This window comes from Musca domestica, unplaced genomic scaffold, assembly GCF_030504385.1.
Source record: "Musca domestica strain aabys unplaced genomic scaffold, Musca_domestica.polishedcontigs.V.1.1 11, whole genome shotgun sequence".
NCBI classification, from domain to species: Eukaryota; Metazoa; Arthropoda; class Insecta; order Diptera; family Muscidae; genus Musca; species Musca domestica.
This window is the reverse complement of record NW_026712133.1, coordinates 5,016,564-5,031,633: the sequence shown is the minus strand read 5'-3', so window position 1 is coordinate 5,031,633 and position 15,070 is coordinate 5,016,564.

Below are 15,070 nucleotides of genomic sequence, written 5' to 3'. Positions count from 1 at the left end.
GAGCACCTCTATCTCGACGGTTCCACACTTGACCGCTACCCCCATACATTCCATGTACGGGTCACTAGAGTCAAGCTCAGGCGAGATAGGTCTGTACTGGACAGAGTGGTGCAATAGGAACGCTAATCCTCCACCTCCACCTCTGGAGCGATCCTTCCTCAGTACGTTGTATCCATCACAACTTTGAAGCCTGCAGGTGGTACTCAGCTTTGTCTCCTGAATCGCTGCGACCTTGATGTTCTTCCGACTCATAAAGCTTACAATTTCGCTGATCTTACCTCTGAGACCATCACAATTAAATTGGAGAAATGATGCATTATCCGGAACCTGAACAGCAATGTGTGCTGCGTAGATTGCTGTTGAGGAGATTGCGGGGGAGTCTCATATTGCGACGACGATGAGGACGCCGAAGATGAAGACTCACTGGGGTCTACATTGACGCAGCAGGAAGCAATGTAGTCCCTATCGCTATACTCCTGTATCCGGTTTAGGCCGGAACAATTCCGGAAATGCACCCACTCCATGCATCCGTTGCATCTCACCGAAACCGATCTGTGGTGGATGCGATTACGACAAACGGAGCAGAACCATGGTCCGGGGTTGGTCTCGATCCCGGCTCGGACCAAGAGAATACGGAGAAAACATTCCGGGTAATGTTGCTCCCACATCAGAAAAATGGACGAACACGAACATGTATTTGCTGGGTTGGCGGCCCCTGGTCGGAGAAATGTGCCTCCGAGTCAATCCGGTACATAGAACCGGCCGCCGTGGGATTGAATTTCAAAGTTGTAAGAAGTGTTGTTGTGTTTTCATCTGTGTTCGAATGTGGCGGCTTTTGTGTTGTTTGTCGTAGACACACATACATTTAACAAATCAGCACTGCCATTTCCAAAAGAAATCGTTTGTGTGAAGTAAGAAGAAAAAGAGATATTTGTTTGTATTCATTGTTTATTAATACTATCAAAAACACATACACTAACACCATTATAAAACACCACAATCAGTTTCATATTCTCCATCATTATTTTTGGCATTTTTATACCCTCCACCATACTATGGAGGGTATATTAACTTTGTCATTCCGTTTGTAACTCCTCGAAATACTCATATCAGACCCAACAACGTATATATATTCTTGATCAGCGTAAAATTCTAAGTCGATTTAGCGATGTCCGTCTGTCTGTCTGTCTGTCTGTTTTAATCACGCTATCTTTCGAATGAATTGAGATAGATGGCTAAAATTTTGCACACATGTTTATTTTTCCAGTAGGCAGGTTAAGTTCGTAAATGGGCCATGTAGGTCCACGTTTTCATATAGCCCCCATATAACGGTACCTCCCTATATTCGATATTTTGATGATTTCAGCGATATTATTCACGGGAATTGTTTCAAATTTGGTATTTGAAGTTCAAAATGGATACTACACCCTAAGACGGAAAATTGTCTGTGCAGATCAACGTCTTCGTATAGCCCCGATATAACGGTACCTCCCGATATTCGAAGTTCGTAATAGATGCTACAGCCTGTGACAGAAAATTGTCTATGCTGGTCCAGGTCTTCGCACAGCTCCAATTTAACGGCACCTCCTTATATACGATATTTTGATGATTTTAGCTACATTATTCGCCGTTTATTTCAAGTGTCGAATTTGCTTAATGGCTTATGACAAACAATGCCTATGTATGTCCACGTCGTATAGACCCCAATATAACGGCTATATTCGGTATTTTTAAAATTTTAACAGAATTTTTTAAGGATTTTATTTTTTAAAAATTACCAAATTCGTTGAAAATGGTGGAGGGTATTAAAAGTTCGGCCCGGCCGAACTTACTGCTTTTTAACTTGTTTAATTTTGTTTTGTGTTACATTTGTCGCATTCGTCATTTGTAATAAACAATCTTTTTGACATATATTTGTTGTGCCAGATCGATCCGTCTGTTTTGCTTACCATATCGACTATCGATCAGCTGCTGGGTCAGAAAAGTTGTGCAATTACTCGCTAACGTAACGCAAGTTTCTGACGTAACGTATAAACATTTGCATCAATTATTGAATCAATAAAAAAATAATTATACATATAAATAATTTTGAATAAAAATAAATAATAAGATAAAAAAAGTTAAATTAAATTAATAATTAAATTAAAAATATATTTAAAACATTTTTCAATAAGTTAAAAAAAATAAAAAATATACTTTTACTGAGAAATATAATTTTATACAGCAAATAAAAAACATTTACAGAAATAATTTCATTTTATTTATCAACAATAAATAAAGTAATAATTATAATTTGTTCGAATATTAATAACAAATAATAATAAAAAATAAAAATAGTAATAAAAAAGTAAATAAAAAATAATAAATAACAATAAATAAACCTCATATAAATAGACATAAAAATAAATAGAAAAACAAAATTGATTCAACAATTTGTGCTAAGTTTGAATGCGAAACCGACAGCCTTATGAATATGTGCATTCAATTGGAGCATACTCCCGAGGAACTATTTTCGGATTCTTTAATAGAAACCAAATTAGAATCCTTTGATGAAGATTGGCACAATGCTCGCAGTGCATTTGAATGTGTATATTTAGCAGAAATAGAGGAAGAAAAAGAAAATGCTTATAAATTAGAAGCCAGAAAAATATTTGAGTCGCTCAGCGACAAATACCAAACTACAAAAGCTAAGTTATTAGAGATTTTGAAGAAAAGAAAATCAAAATAATACCGCTAGAGGCGATGTTACAAATCCGTTACTGTTTCACAGCTCAGCTGTGTATCCTCCGGGTACAACCTTTAACATGTCGAAAATTTGTATTTAAGTGCCACCTTGTGACACTCAAGACTTCTACGGAAGTTATGAACAATGGCCAACTTTTAGAGACATGTTTACGGCCATATATGGAAATCATCCCAGACTCACACCTGCGCAAAAACTCTTTCATTTCCGTAACAAAACAAAGGGTGAGGCTGGTAGAATTGTTGATCGGTACCCGTTATCTGATCAGAATTTTTCGTTGGCATGAGAAGCATTATCAGTGCGATACGAAAATGTGAGGGTACTGGTAGATAATCACTTAAAGATTTTATTCAATCTTTCGGCAGCAAAGACTGAATCTAGCAGAGATATAAAAAGAATTCAATCAACAGTTAGCGACTGTCTAGCTATATTAAAAGCACATAAGGTGCAATTGATATATTTGTGTTCAACTAAGCTTCCGGTTGAAACTCTGACTCTTTGGGAACAATCGCTCGAATCACATTCAGAGCTACCCAAATGGTCACAAATGGAAGACTTTCTAAAAAACAGACATAGAGTCCTAGAGGGAATAGACAGTCTAAGAAATATAGCAACGTCAACTGCCTTTAATGATGAATTTCAAGCGCATCAAAATGCGCAATCGACACAATCGAATAGATGTGTATTGTGTAGTAGAAATCATATTTTAAAGAATTGTTCAAGATTTAATAGTATGAGTGTAAATCAGAGAATTGAATTTGGTTTTATGTTTTCTGCTCAAATTGATATGCTTATAGGTAGCGATGTTATCCCACATATAATCCTAGAGGGAGTTAAAAAGAACATATTGGGCAACATGATAGCTCAAAATTTGTTATACGTTTTGTATATCTATGGGCCAATATCAGCCAATGAAATTTTTTTAGCGTATATAGAAATAAAAAATAATTCTGAAGATGACGTTAGTGAATTATTGAGAAAGTTTTGGGAACAAGAAGAAATAAGTGAAATGCCCATTTCCACGAAATCTAACGAATATTGCGAGCAATTTTACGCCAACACGACACACCGTCGATCAGATGGAAGATTCGTTGTAAAATTACCTTTCAAAGAAGAATTTTCCCAAAAAATATACCTAGATTCGTCCAGATTCAAGGCAAAGAAACAATATGAACATATGGAAGTAAAGTTAAGCAAGAATGTAGACCTCGAGGAGTCATATAATGAAGTACTAAATGAATATTTGTCATTGGATCATATGAAACCCACAGAATCAAGAGAAATATGTACTGGTGGGAAATATTTTTCATATTATTTACCGCATCATGCAGTCTTTCGCCAGAAAGTTCTAGTACTAAAGTGAGAGTGGTGTTTAATGGATCGAGTAAGAAAAAAATCTCTTATTCTTTAAACGATGTTTTGCATACAGGGCCAATATTACAAAATGATTTAGTGTCTGTAATTTTGAATAAGTATAAGTATGTGTTTAACGGTGACATTGAGAAAATGTACCGACAGATATGTGTTCATGATTCTGATCGGCAATACCAAAGAATTTTATTTAGAAAAGAAGGTCAGAGTGATATTAAAGATCATGAATTGTGTACTATTACCTTTGGTATAAACTGTGCACCTTATTTGTCGATTCGCACATTGTTGCAATTGGCGGAAGAGTCAAGAGATAAATGCCCAATTGCATCGAAAATAATTAAAAACGAGATATATGTTGATGATGTATTGACTGGAGGTCATACTCTTGCCTCAGCTTTGGAGGCGGAAAAGCAATTAATTTGTGTGTTGAATTCGGCTGGATTTCCGTTAAAGAAGATAACGGCAAATCATCCGACCCTTCTTTCTAATGTCCGATAAGAAGATTTGTTAAATGAAGAATTTTTAAGAATTAAAGATATGAGTTCAACAAAGACATTAGGTAATCGTTGGAATGCCTTAACTGACTCATTTTCTTATAGTCACTAGAGGTGACTCGCCCGATAACTGAACGGAAAATCTTGTCAACCATTTCGAAATTATTTGTCCCAGCAGGATGGTTAACGCCTTTAATTATACAGGCAAACATTTTGTTGCAAGACCTGTGGTGTTAATTGTAATTGTAAGTTCATCCACGTATACTAAATGGAAAACATTTTTGGATCAGTTTTCAAGTATTGATTCTATTCAAATACCAAGATGGATTAATTATTGCCTAGAGGGCAATATACAATTTCATGGATTTTGTGACGCTTCTGAGAAAGCGTATTGTGCCGCAGTATACGTTCGAATGGACACAGAATCAAAGTCATCAGTAAACTTGTTAAAAGCGAAAAGTAAAGTTGCTCCATTAAAAAGAGTAAGCTTGCCAAGATTAGAGCTTTGTGGTGCCGTATTGCTCTCATCTTTGGTGAAGTATGTTGTCTCCAAATTAGATGAGAAAAATTATTCTGCCCACATGTGGACAGATTCAACAATTGTATTGGCATGGTTGCAAAAACATCCATCCACATGGAATGGAATAAAAATATCGAAAATGCAACTTGGAGACATGTTTCTTCGAAATGTAATCCTGCAGACCTTGGAACAAGAGGTTGTAATTCTGTAGAGTTAGTAAATGTTCGCTATGGTGGAATGGCCCAATGTGGTTATTAAGTCCTGGTAATAATTGGCCAGAATCTAATATGGTATCGAAAGATCCGCCAGAAAACCGAAATATTGAAGAACATTGTGCACCAATTATAGAGAAAGATGATTATAAATAAATGATTCAGAAATTTTCTTCTTATAACAGAACATTATGGATTATAGGATATATTTATCGTATGAAGAATAAGCGAAAAAAAATGAATATTCAGATGGAGGAAGTGGAAAACTTCTATCTAAAGATGAGTTGAATCACGCTAAGATGGTTCTAGACCGAATGGCGCAAAGGGTTTGCAAAAAACGATAGCTCTTTGTTGGTAGGTTTGGATTCCGCTGGAGGTAAGTAAGAAGAGAGAGGTCAGTAAACTGCGTCAACGAAAACCCAAAATGTGGAGTGGACGGTATTTAGGGGTTTAGCACGATGAAATTATTCCTCATAGCCAATGAGGAATAATTGGAGGAAAAGAGAAGAGAACAAATAAAACCAAATAGAAATTTTCTTAAACGTTACAAAACGTTTCAAATAATGGTTTATTGAGGAGAGATGCTTACCGATGCGAGTCAGGGAAAAAAGTGAGTTAAGCATAAAAAAGACTGCACTGAGTAACAACGATAATGATATTCTACTTTCGTTAAGATAAATCAATGGCTACTTAACGAGAGTATTCAGTAGGTCAATACAATTCATTTTACACTTATTCTAATGATAATTCACAATAGATTTATAATAGTTAAAATTATAATAATAAAATTCATACTAATTCAAACAAATATACATATTCATATTAAGGATATTTATTTTTTATGAATTGGCAAATTCGACGAATTTGTCCATGGTCCGGCCTTGCACCTGTGCAACAGATGCGGAAACGCATAAAACTGACGCCAAGGATTTAATGGCCTGCGACAGCACCCTTTGATCAGGCAAAATTACGTTGCGGGCAGCTGCATGTGAGGGCTGGGTCCTGTGGTGATCGTGGCGGGCATTGAAACGCCTCGGCAGTTGCTTATGTTTATTTTGATGTGATGGTTGTTGTTGTGATGCTCGTGATCGTTGAAATGATGTTCGATGACGGTTCCGATTGCTGTGTTGTGAAGCTGGTTGTCGAGGCATAGGGACGTGACGAGTTAGCTCTCTGGATGTGATGTCCAAACAGGGTAGTGCCAAGCGACCGTGCACATTCGGTCGAAAATTCCCTTGCGATTCGGGGTGGAGCATGGTGTGGTGCTGATAACCGCACTTTCGGCAGACATCTTTCGAATGACAATCCTTCACGGTATGGCTCTTGGCTGAGCAGTTCAAGCAGTATTTGTGTTTTCGAATGATGTTGCGCCTCGCAGGTACCCTCATCATGATGAACTTCGGGCAGAATTGTAGGGAATGGCGCTGTTTGCATACGACACACACGTAAACCTCACGGCTGTTATATGACCTGAAATGGGACAGATATTAGTACGGCCCATTTCAACGCATGGAAATAACGTAAATGAGATGAGTTATAAAAATGAGATGAAATATGGTTACCAAATGATTAGAATGTAGTTTGAGCTGTAACGAATTGATATTTGGAAATTGACCGGTTAGTCGGATGCATCATCGTCCAACAATGGCAGGTAACAAAGTTTGACAAATGGGCGAGTTATGATGCCAGAAGCAGTCTTTACTTCAACAACTCTGACTTGATCATCTGATCCGCTGTGTGTGTTGGTGATTCTATCTAATCTCCACTCGCTAGGGGCAACAAATCATCCATAACGACACCTAAGTCCCCCACTTTAAGATTAGAGGAGTTAAGTCTCCATTTATAACGTTTTTGTAATGCCTTCAGATAGTCTTCTTTCCATCTGCGGGAAAATTGGTGATGAATTGCTTTTAGTTTCAACCACCTATTGATAATATATAAGTTTTGAGATAAAGGTTCTGGTAGTGCCATAATAGGAGATCCCCGGAGAAAATGTCCAGGTGTTAACGCAGTGAAATCGGAAGGATCCTCTGAGACAGCAGATATAGGCCGCGAATTTAGAACACCTTATATTCTTGCTAGTACGGTAGCTAATTGTTCAAAGGTGAACTTATGAGCTCCAGCAATGCGCTTAAAATGGTGCTTGAAGCTTTTCACAGCCGATTCCCATAACCCGCCCATATGAGGAGCGAATCCATGAACCGCATACTTTTCAGAAACGTCTTTAGCAGAGGATTTTAAAAAGCTGCAAAACTCTTTTGCCAAATGTCGACTAGCACCAATAAAGTTTTTCCCATTATTCGATACTATCCGAGAGGGTAGCAAGTGCGGCCTCAAATGCAACTGATGACAATTCTGAGCAAGGTTCTAAATGGATGGCTTTTGTGGCAAAACACACGAACAAGCATACGTAGCCATTGAGTATGGAAGACTGACCTAAAATTGAACTTTTCATTTCAAATGGTCCGGCGAAAGTGAAATGGGGGAGTCAAACTACACCTACACTACACACCAAAGATGAATTAGCTAATCTACCATTAACTCGCATTACTCCTTTTGGATCCAAAAACGGATTGAGCAACTTAAGAGAGCTTTTTGGTGAAATTTCGATGTTGTTTTCTAAACTTTCCAAAATTCATCACCATTAAACATTTTTTGATAGTAAATAAGGAGTCCATATTTAGCAAATGAGTATTCTGAGTGTGTTAACTTTTCTTCAGATGCTTTAGAGGAATTGCGCAGTCTGCTTATGCAATTTTGGTAAAAACGACCAACATAAGCGAATACTTTTAACGCACGTTTGTACGTAGAAATTGACTTCAAAAAATCTGAATTTTGGTTCTCTACTTCGCTTTTCTTTCCTACAGCAACCATGCACTGTATGTTCGTTCGTTTGCCTACATTATGCGAGGTTACAAAATTCTTTTTCGGCCATTCTGTTCTTGAAACCACAATGAATTTGGAGACAAATCTTGAGGCTTACAACCTCTGGTACCCATATCCGCAGGATTGTCGTGGGTAGGAACATGGCCCACTCGGCGCTTGGAACGAATTATAGTATTTGGGCGGTTCGATTTGCAATGAAAGTTTCCCATGACCAAGGGGGTTTTGAGAGCCAACCTAGCACTATAGACGAATCTGTCCACAAATTTATGGATTCGAATTTGAAATCAAACGTAGACACCTCATAGTTAACTAATTTCGCGAGCAGAACCGCGGCGTTGACCTCTAATCTCGGTAAACAAACTGGTTGTAACGGGGCTACTTTACTTTTAGCTACAATCATATTACAAAATACTACTCCTTTTTCTGTTTGACACCGTAAGTAAACGCAAGCACAAATTGCAGATTGAGAAGCGTCAGAAAAGCCATGAATATCTACTTTGTCCTGAGGAAAATATTGAATCCATCGTGGAATTGAAACTACAACGAGATTTTGCAAATCTGACAGCAAGTTATTCCATTTCGCTTCCGATTCGGCACTAATATGTTCGTCCCAATCGATACCTTCTAACCACAACTGCTGCATCAAAACTTTTGCCCGAATTATTACCGGGGCTATCCATCCTGCTGGATCGAAGAGTTGCGCGACTGCAGAAAGCACTTGACATTTAGTCATTTTTTGATTAGTTCTTTCTAAATCGATATGATACGAGAATGTGTCAGTTAAAGCATTCCATTTAACTCCAAGCGTTTTAGTAGAACTATTTTCCTGCAAGCTAGGAAATTCTAAATCATAATGGTCTTCCGTTGAGATTGTTGAGAGGAGCCTTTTGTCGTTCGCTGTGAATTTTTTGAGAGGAAATCCAGCACTATTGAGAACTGATACAAGATCTTGCTGATATTTCATAGCTTCTGCGTGGGATGCATGAGAATTTGCCTATACATTTTTTGAATGTCACCGCTGAAGACATAGGGATATTTTCGCCAATTAAGAATTACAGACGATAAGTCGGTTTGGAGCGTGGGCCAGTATGAAGCACATCATTAAGAGAAAATCCTGACTTGGATTTTCGAGACGCGTTAAAAACTACTCGCACTTTTGTGCTTTTATGTTCTGGACGCACTACTGCATGGTGTGGGAGATAAAAAGATAAGTAGTTGCCTTCAATACACAATTCATGAGCCGAGATTTCTTCCATATGGTCCAACGATAAGTATTCATAAAGAACTGCGTTGTATTCCCTCGCTAAATCAGTATTGCTTGACATGTTTTTTTCCATCCGAATGTATTGGTCTAAGGCTATAAACCTTGAAGAGCCAAGAGACCATATGTCGGAGAATTCTTTTTTAAAGGGTAATTGGACCATATAACGACCATCAGAAGTGCACGTTGTTGTTTTCTTGTAAAATTTTTCACAAAATTTATCTGAGACTGAGACGGGTGCAGTTCGAGGAACTTCTTCTTGTTCCCAAAACTTCCTTAGTAAATCGCTTATAAAAATGTTTTCAGTTTTCACAATACAAGATGTGAATGAGTGAACTTGCTCAACTTGCATGGGGCCACTAAGTACCCAGCCGAAAATTGTATTATAAGCGGATGCATTGCCACATATATTCTTTTTAATACCTTCTAGGTTTATAAATCTTTCAGAATCATTGCCAAAAATAAGATCGATTTGCGACGACATATTAAAGGACGGATCGGCTAAATAAATATCTTGTAAATCTTGAGGGTTAGAGACTTCAAAAGTGGCAGAAGGAAGAGATTTTGTGACTTTAGGTAATACGATAGCCGTAATTGCAAATCGTATATTGTGTTTCTTAGCGACAATAAATAACTCACATTCTTTCTCAGATGTCTGTTTCTGGCATCCAACGCCAGTAATTTTGTAATAACCTTGAGAGGTGGGGATTTGTAGAAGGTTTCGAATTCTTTCTGAAATGAAAGTTTATTTTGATCCTGGATCAATTAAAGTCCTTAAAGTGAATAATTCACCCACGTGTTCGATGTGAACTAGAGCTGTTTGCAGCAGAGTTGTGTTATTATCTGGCTTGAACTTGAGACGAGCGTTTAAATTTTGAAGTCGAGGGACTATCCAGAGTAAGAAATTGATTTGGCTTAGAAGACTTTTTGCTTGAGTCATTATGCATCATGTCCTTAGAAACATTTTCTGAAGCAGACTTATTTATGTGGAGAAATGTGTGATGATCTTTGTGGCAAATCAAACACGTATTATTACTTTTGCAGTGTAGCTTCATATGACCAGCGGATAAACAATTAAGACATATGTTGTTTTTAACAACGAAATCTACCCTTTCGTGAGTCGACAATTAGCGAAATTCTTGGCATGACCTAATCTGATGATTGCTTTTGCAATAGGAACATTTTAAATCAATCCTTTCTTGTGGAGAATTTTGTGGTTTTTTGAACACTCTGAAAACCGGTGAGCTGCGCCCCCTTCGTATTCCGAAAGCTTGATATACGTTCTACTACTTCGAACCTATTTATGAGAAAATCGTCTAGGTGGGCCCAGGTCGGCAACTCACGATGAGACTTGAGCGATTGCTCCCAAAGAGATAGAGTTTCATCAGGCAATTTCGTAGAGACCATATATATTAGTATAGGATCCCAACTTTCTATGTCAACTTTGAAAGTTTTTAATGTACAGAGACAATCACTAACCGTAGAATGAACTTTTTGAATATATTCGCTGTTTTCTATCGCTTTACTATGGCACCCGCAGGTCCTCTAGTTTTATTTGGTAAGTGATAAAGTTTTTGAATCTGGGATAATTTAGGGTGATTAATATATACTGCTGTGAACATGTCACGGGATGATGGTCATTCCTCATAACCCCCTAAAAATACCTCTGTGTCACATGGAGGAACCTTTATACAAATATTGGAATTATCAGGAGACGATTGATGTAAACCAGCTGGAAGAACGCTTGGCCTAGCATTTTGCTGGTGAGTACTTGATGTTCTTAAAATGTCCTCAATCTGCGACCTGGCTGTGTAATATGCTTCAGAGCTAGCGCTAAAAATGATTTTAGCATTTTCTTTAAAATCTTTGACATTGGCGGATTTTGGAGACAACATAATATTCTTATACGCATTTTGCAAATTTACCCATCTTTTTTCTAGATCAGTTAACTTGACTTGTAAAACTGAATCAGTCTGAACCGTAATGTCGCTTTGATCAAACTGTTCACAAAAGTTTACTAAATGATCACATTCAAACAAAAAAATATCATGTTCTGGGGATGTTTGCGTTGTACTCTTGGGTATATTAGTGGAAACAGTTTTCGACAAAGTCGAAGTTTTCAATGAATCGGCAGCAACGTTTTCAGAGACGGACATTTTAACTTCTGAACTAAAATTTCAACCTTTCAACAATAATCTTCAATCTATGTTCACTTGAGAGAAGTGATATATTGAAATGAACTTCCTTCGATCCTTGAATATATTGAAGTGAAATGAGTATTCTAGTTACAAATTAAATCGCGGAACACATCTTTCCTCCAAATTCTTTGACTGTTTACTGAGTTTCAAACAATTTCCCAATATTTTCTTATAGTTTTATAGGGTAACTATGAAACCAATGGCAGGAGAAGTTTGTAGTTTTATCGGGTGACTACCAAACCGTAGACGAAAAGCCCAAATTCGGTCAGAAACTCCAGAGACTAAAAAATTGGTGAAAAAATATGCACTTGAATTTGAAATTTACGCTTGAGATTGAGTAGAAACGTCGAACAATCTTCTACAATTTCATAAAATCTTTTGTGATAAACACCGCTTCTTAAGAACGACCCATAAAAATTGTATCATAAAAAATTTCCGAAAAACCAAAAAATGTTCAATCTATTGAATAAATATCACTTACACAATGATGTAAGTGTATTTCCACAGAAAAAATTGTTTACAATTCAAACGAGCACTGTAGCTTTGAGAATGGCACACTTAAGACGAAAAATTATTTAATTGCTTTAAATATTATAATTCTCTTACTTATTAAACAATTAATTTTTAAATATTTTCTAAAAACTCTACAAATTCAAAAATTTTCCACAAATTTCGGTTTTTATGATTTTTTCAATTCTCTTATTTCGTTTTCTTTATTTATTTATTTTTTCCCATTCAATTTTACTTTTCATTCAATTGCACATTCTTAAAGCACAATCTCTTTTTTCATATGCTGAATTTTTTTTAAATGTTTGATATATGAGATGAGTAGTTAAAATTGCATGCAGTGTTAGTGAATTAATATTTTTTAACTGGAGAAACTGTTTAATTGCATTTAAATTCCAAAAAAAATCTTGTATATAACATATTTTGTTGTAATTGACTAACATTTTTTCTTGACTTTACACCCTTCTAACAATGAACTAATATTTTTGCTTGGGTGTATAGTAAGCGGTATCATGTTGTGTTGTTGTTGTAATTATTTCGTTTCTTCTTTCTGTGGTATTCTCCCCACTGGCTAAGCGTTAAATATATGTGTTAAATATATGTGTTTTATGCTTTGAGATGTGTAAATATGTGTGTAAAAATATGTATTATTACTTTATGTGACGGTATATGACTGCAGTTAATGCAGTATTGTTGTTTTTGTAACAAAAAAACAAAATTTGTACTGTGCGTTATTTTTTGTATATGTGTATTTCGTTAATATATATGTTTGATGCGGTTTTATAAGTCTCAGGTTATTGACTTTTTATGTTACAATTTTTCAAACATTTACTAATCTTTGCAATTTTTGAAATTCTTGTTGGAATATATATATATATATATATATTTTTTTTTTGAGCACACACTCTGTTTCTCTTTGATATTCACTTAATTGTATGTTAATATGCACTATGTAAAAATTGAAAATGCACATTAATGCATGCTGATGTAAGATTTATGATGTCCATGGTTCAACGGCAATTTTACATCCCTAGACTAAGAAAAACCGTTAAAAAAGTAGTACATAATTGTGTAATTTGTGCAAGATACAAACAGAATGTTAAATCACAGATAACGGCTGCCTTGCCTTTAGAGAGAACTTCTTTTTCACTTCCCTTTTCCTATGTTGGAACAGACTTTGCAGGTCCATTTCAAATTAAAAGTGGCAATTTGAGAAATTCACCTTATCAAAAATCGTATGTATGTATATTTGTATGTTTTTCGACAAAAGCAATACATCTTGAAGCGTGTTCGTCACTATCCACAGAAGCGTTTCTTACAAAATTTACACGATTCATAGGTAGAAGAGGTTTGCCTATATGTTAAATGTCAGATAATGGAACCAATTTTGTGGGTGCTAGTCGTACTCTCTCGAGGGAACATTATGAATTTATAAAAAAAATCCTCCAAAGAAATTTCAGAGATGTCGATTGTTATTGGCTTCGAGTAGAAGTTTATTCCACCTAGCGCTTCACACATGGGCGGATTATGGGAAGCAGGAGTTAAAAGTTTTAAGACACATTGCAAAAAGGTAATGTCTGAAAGAAAGTTCAATTTTGAGGAATTTGCCACTGTTTTAGTGAGAATAGAGAGTGTAATAAACTCCAGGCTTTTAAGACCATTGTCATAGGATCCGGAAGATTTAGAGGCTTTAACTCCAGCACATTTCCTAAGAGGTTGACCATTATTATTCGCTCCGGAAATGCCTATTGACGATTTATCGCTAATAAATCGTTGGAAAAAAATAAAAGCCCTACATCATACCTTTACTAAGAGATGGAAAACAGAATATATCCAGGAACTCCATAAAAGATACAAATGGCAATATCCTAAACGAAACCTTCAAGAGAATGACTTGGTACTAGTAAAAGATGAACTGCTACCCCCGAATGACTGGAAAATGGGACGTGTGGTAAAAGTGCATGAAGGGCACGATCAACACGTAAGAGTAGTTGATGTAAAAACTACAACAGGTATCATATCTCGTCCTATTGTGAAGTTATGTGTACTCCCAGTCAGTAGAATGTAATATATGTGTATGCGTGCCCCAATCATGGTTAAATATATAACAGACAATGCCTTTAATGACACCCTTATTTCTCTTGGATATTTTTTCTTTCAATATATTTCGTGAAGTTACATAATAATGAATATGGGCCAAGGTGTAGTCTGTCAGGTTTGCTACGGTATTCATCACCTGAGGAACTTGCTGTGCTCTTTGATTGGCATACGGGTGATACCTGGCAAACCCTATGCTACTGTCAATTAGACCTGCCACTACACTCTCTATTCTCACTAAAACAGTGGCAAATTCCTCAAAATTGAACTTTCTTTCAGACATTACATTTTTGCAATGTGTCTTAAAACTTATAACTCCTGCTTCCCATAATCCGCCCATGTGTGGAGCGCTAGGTGGAATAAACTTCTACTCGAAGCCATTAACAATATACTTCTCTGAAATTTTTTTGTAGGATTTTTTTTATAAATACATGATATTCCCTCGAGAGAGTACGACTGGCATCTACAAAATTGGTTCCATTATCTGACATTAAACATCTAGTCAAACCTCTTCTACCTATGAATCGTGTAAATGTTGCAAGAAACGCTTCTGTGGGTAGTGACGAACACGCTTCGACATGTATGGCTTTTGTCGAAAAACATACAAATATACATACATACGATTTTAGATAAGGTGAATTTCTCAAATTGTCACTTTTAATTTGAAATGGGCCTGCAAAGTCTGTTCCATCATAGGTAAAGGGAAGTGAAAAAGAAGTTCTCTCTAAAGGCAAGACAGCCATTATCTGTGATTTAACATTCTGTTTGTATCTTGCACAAA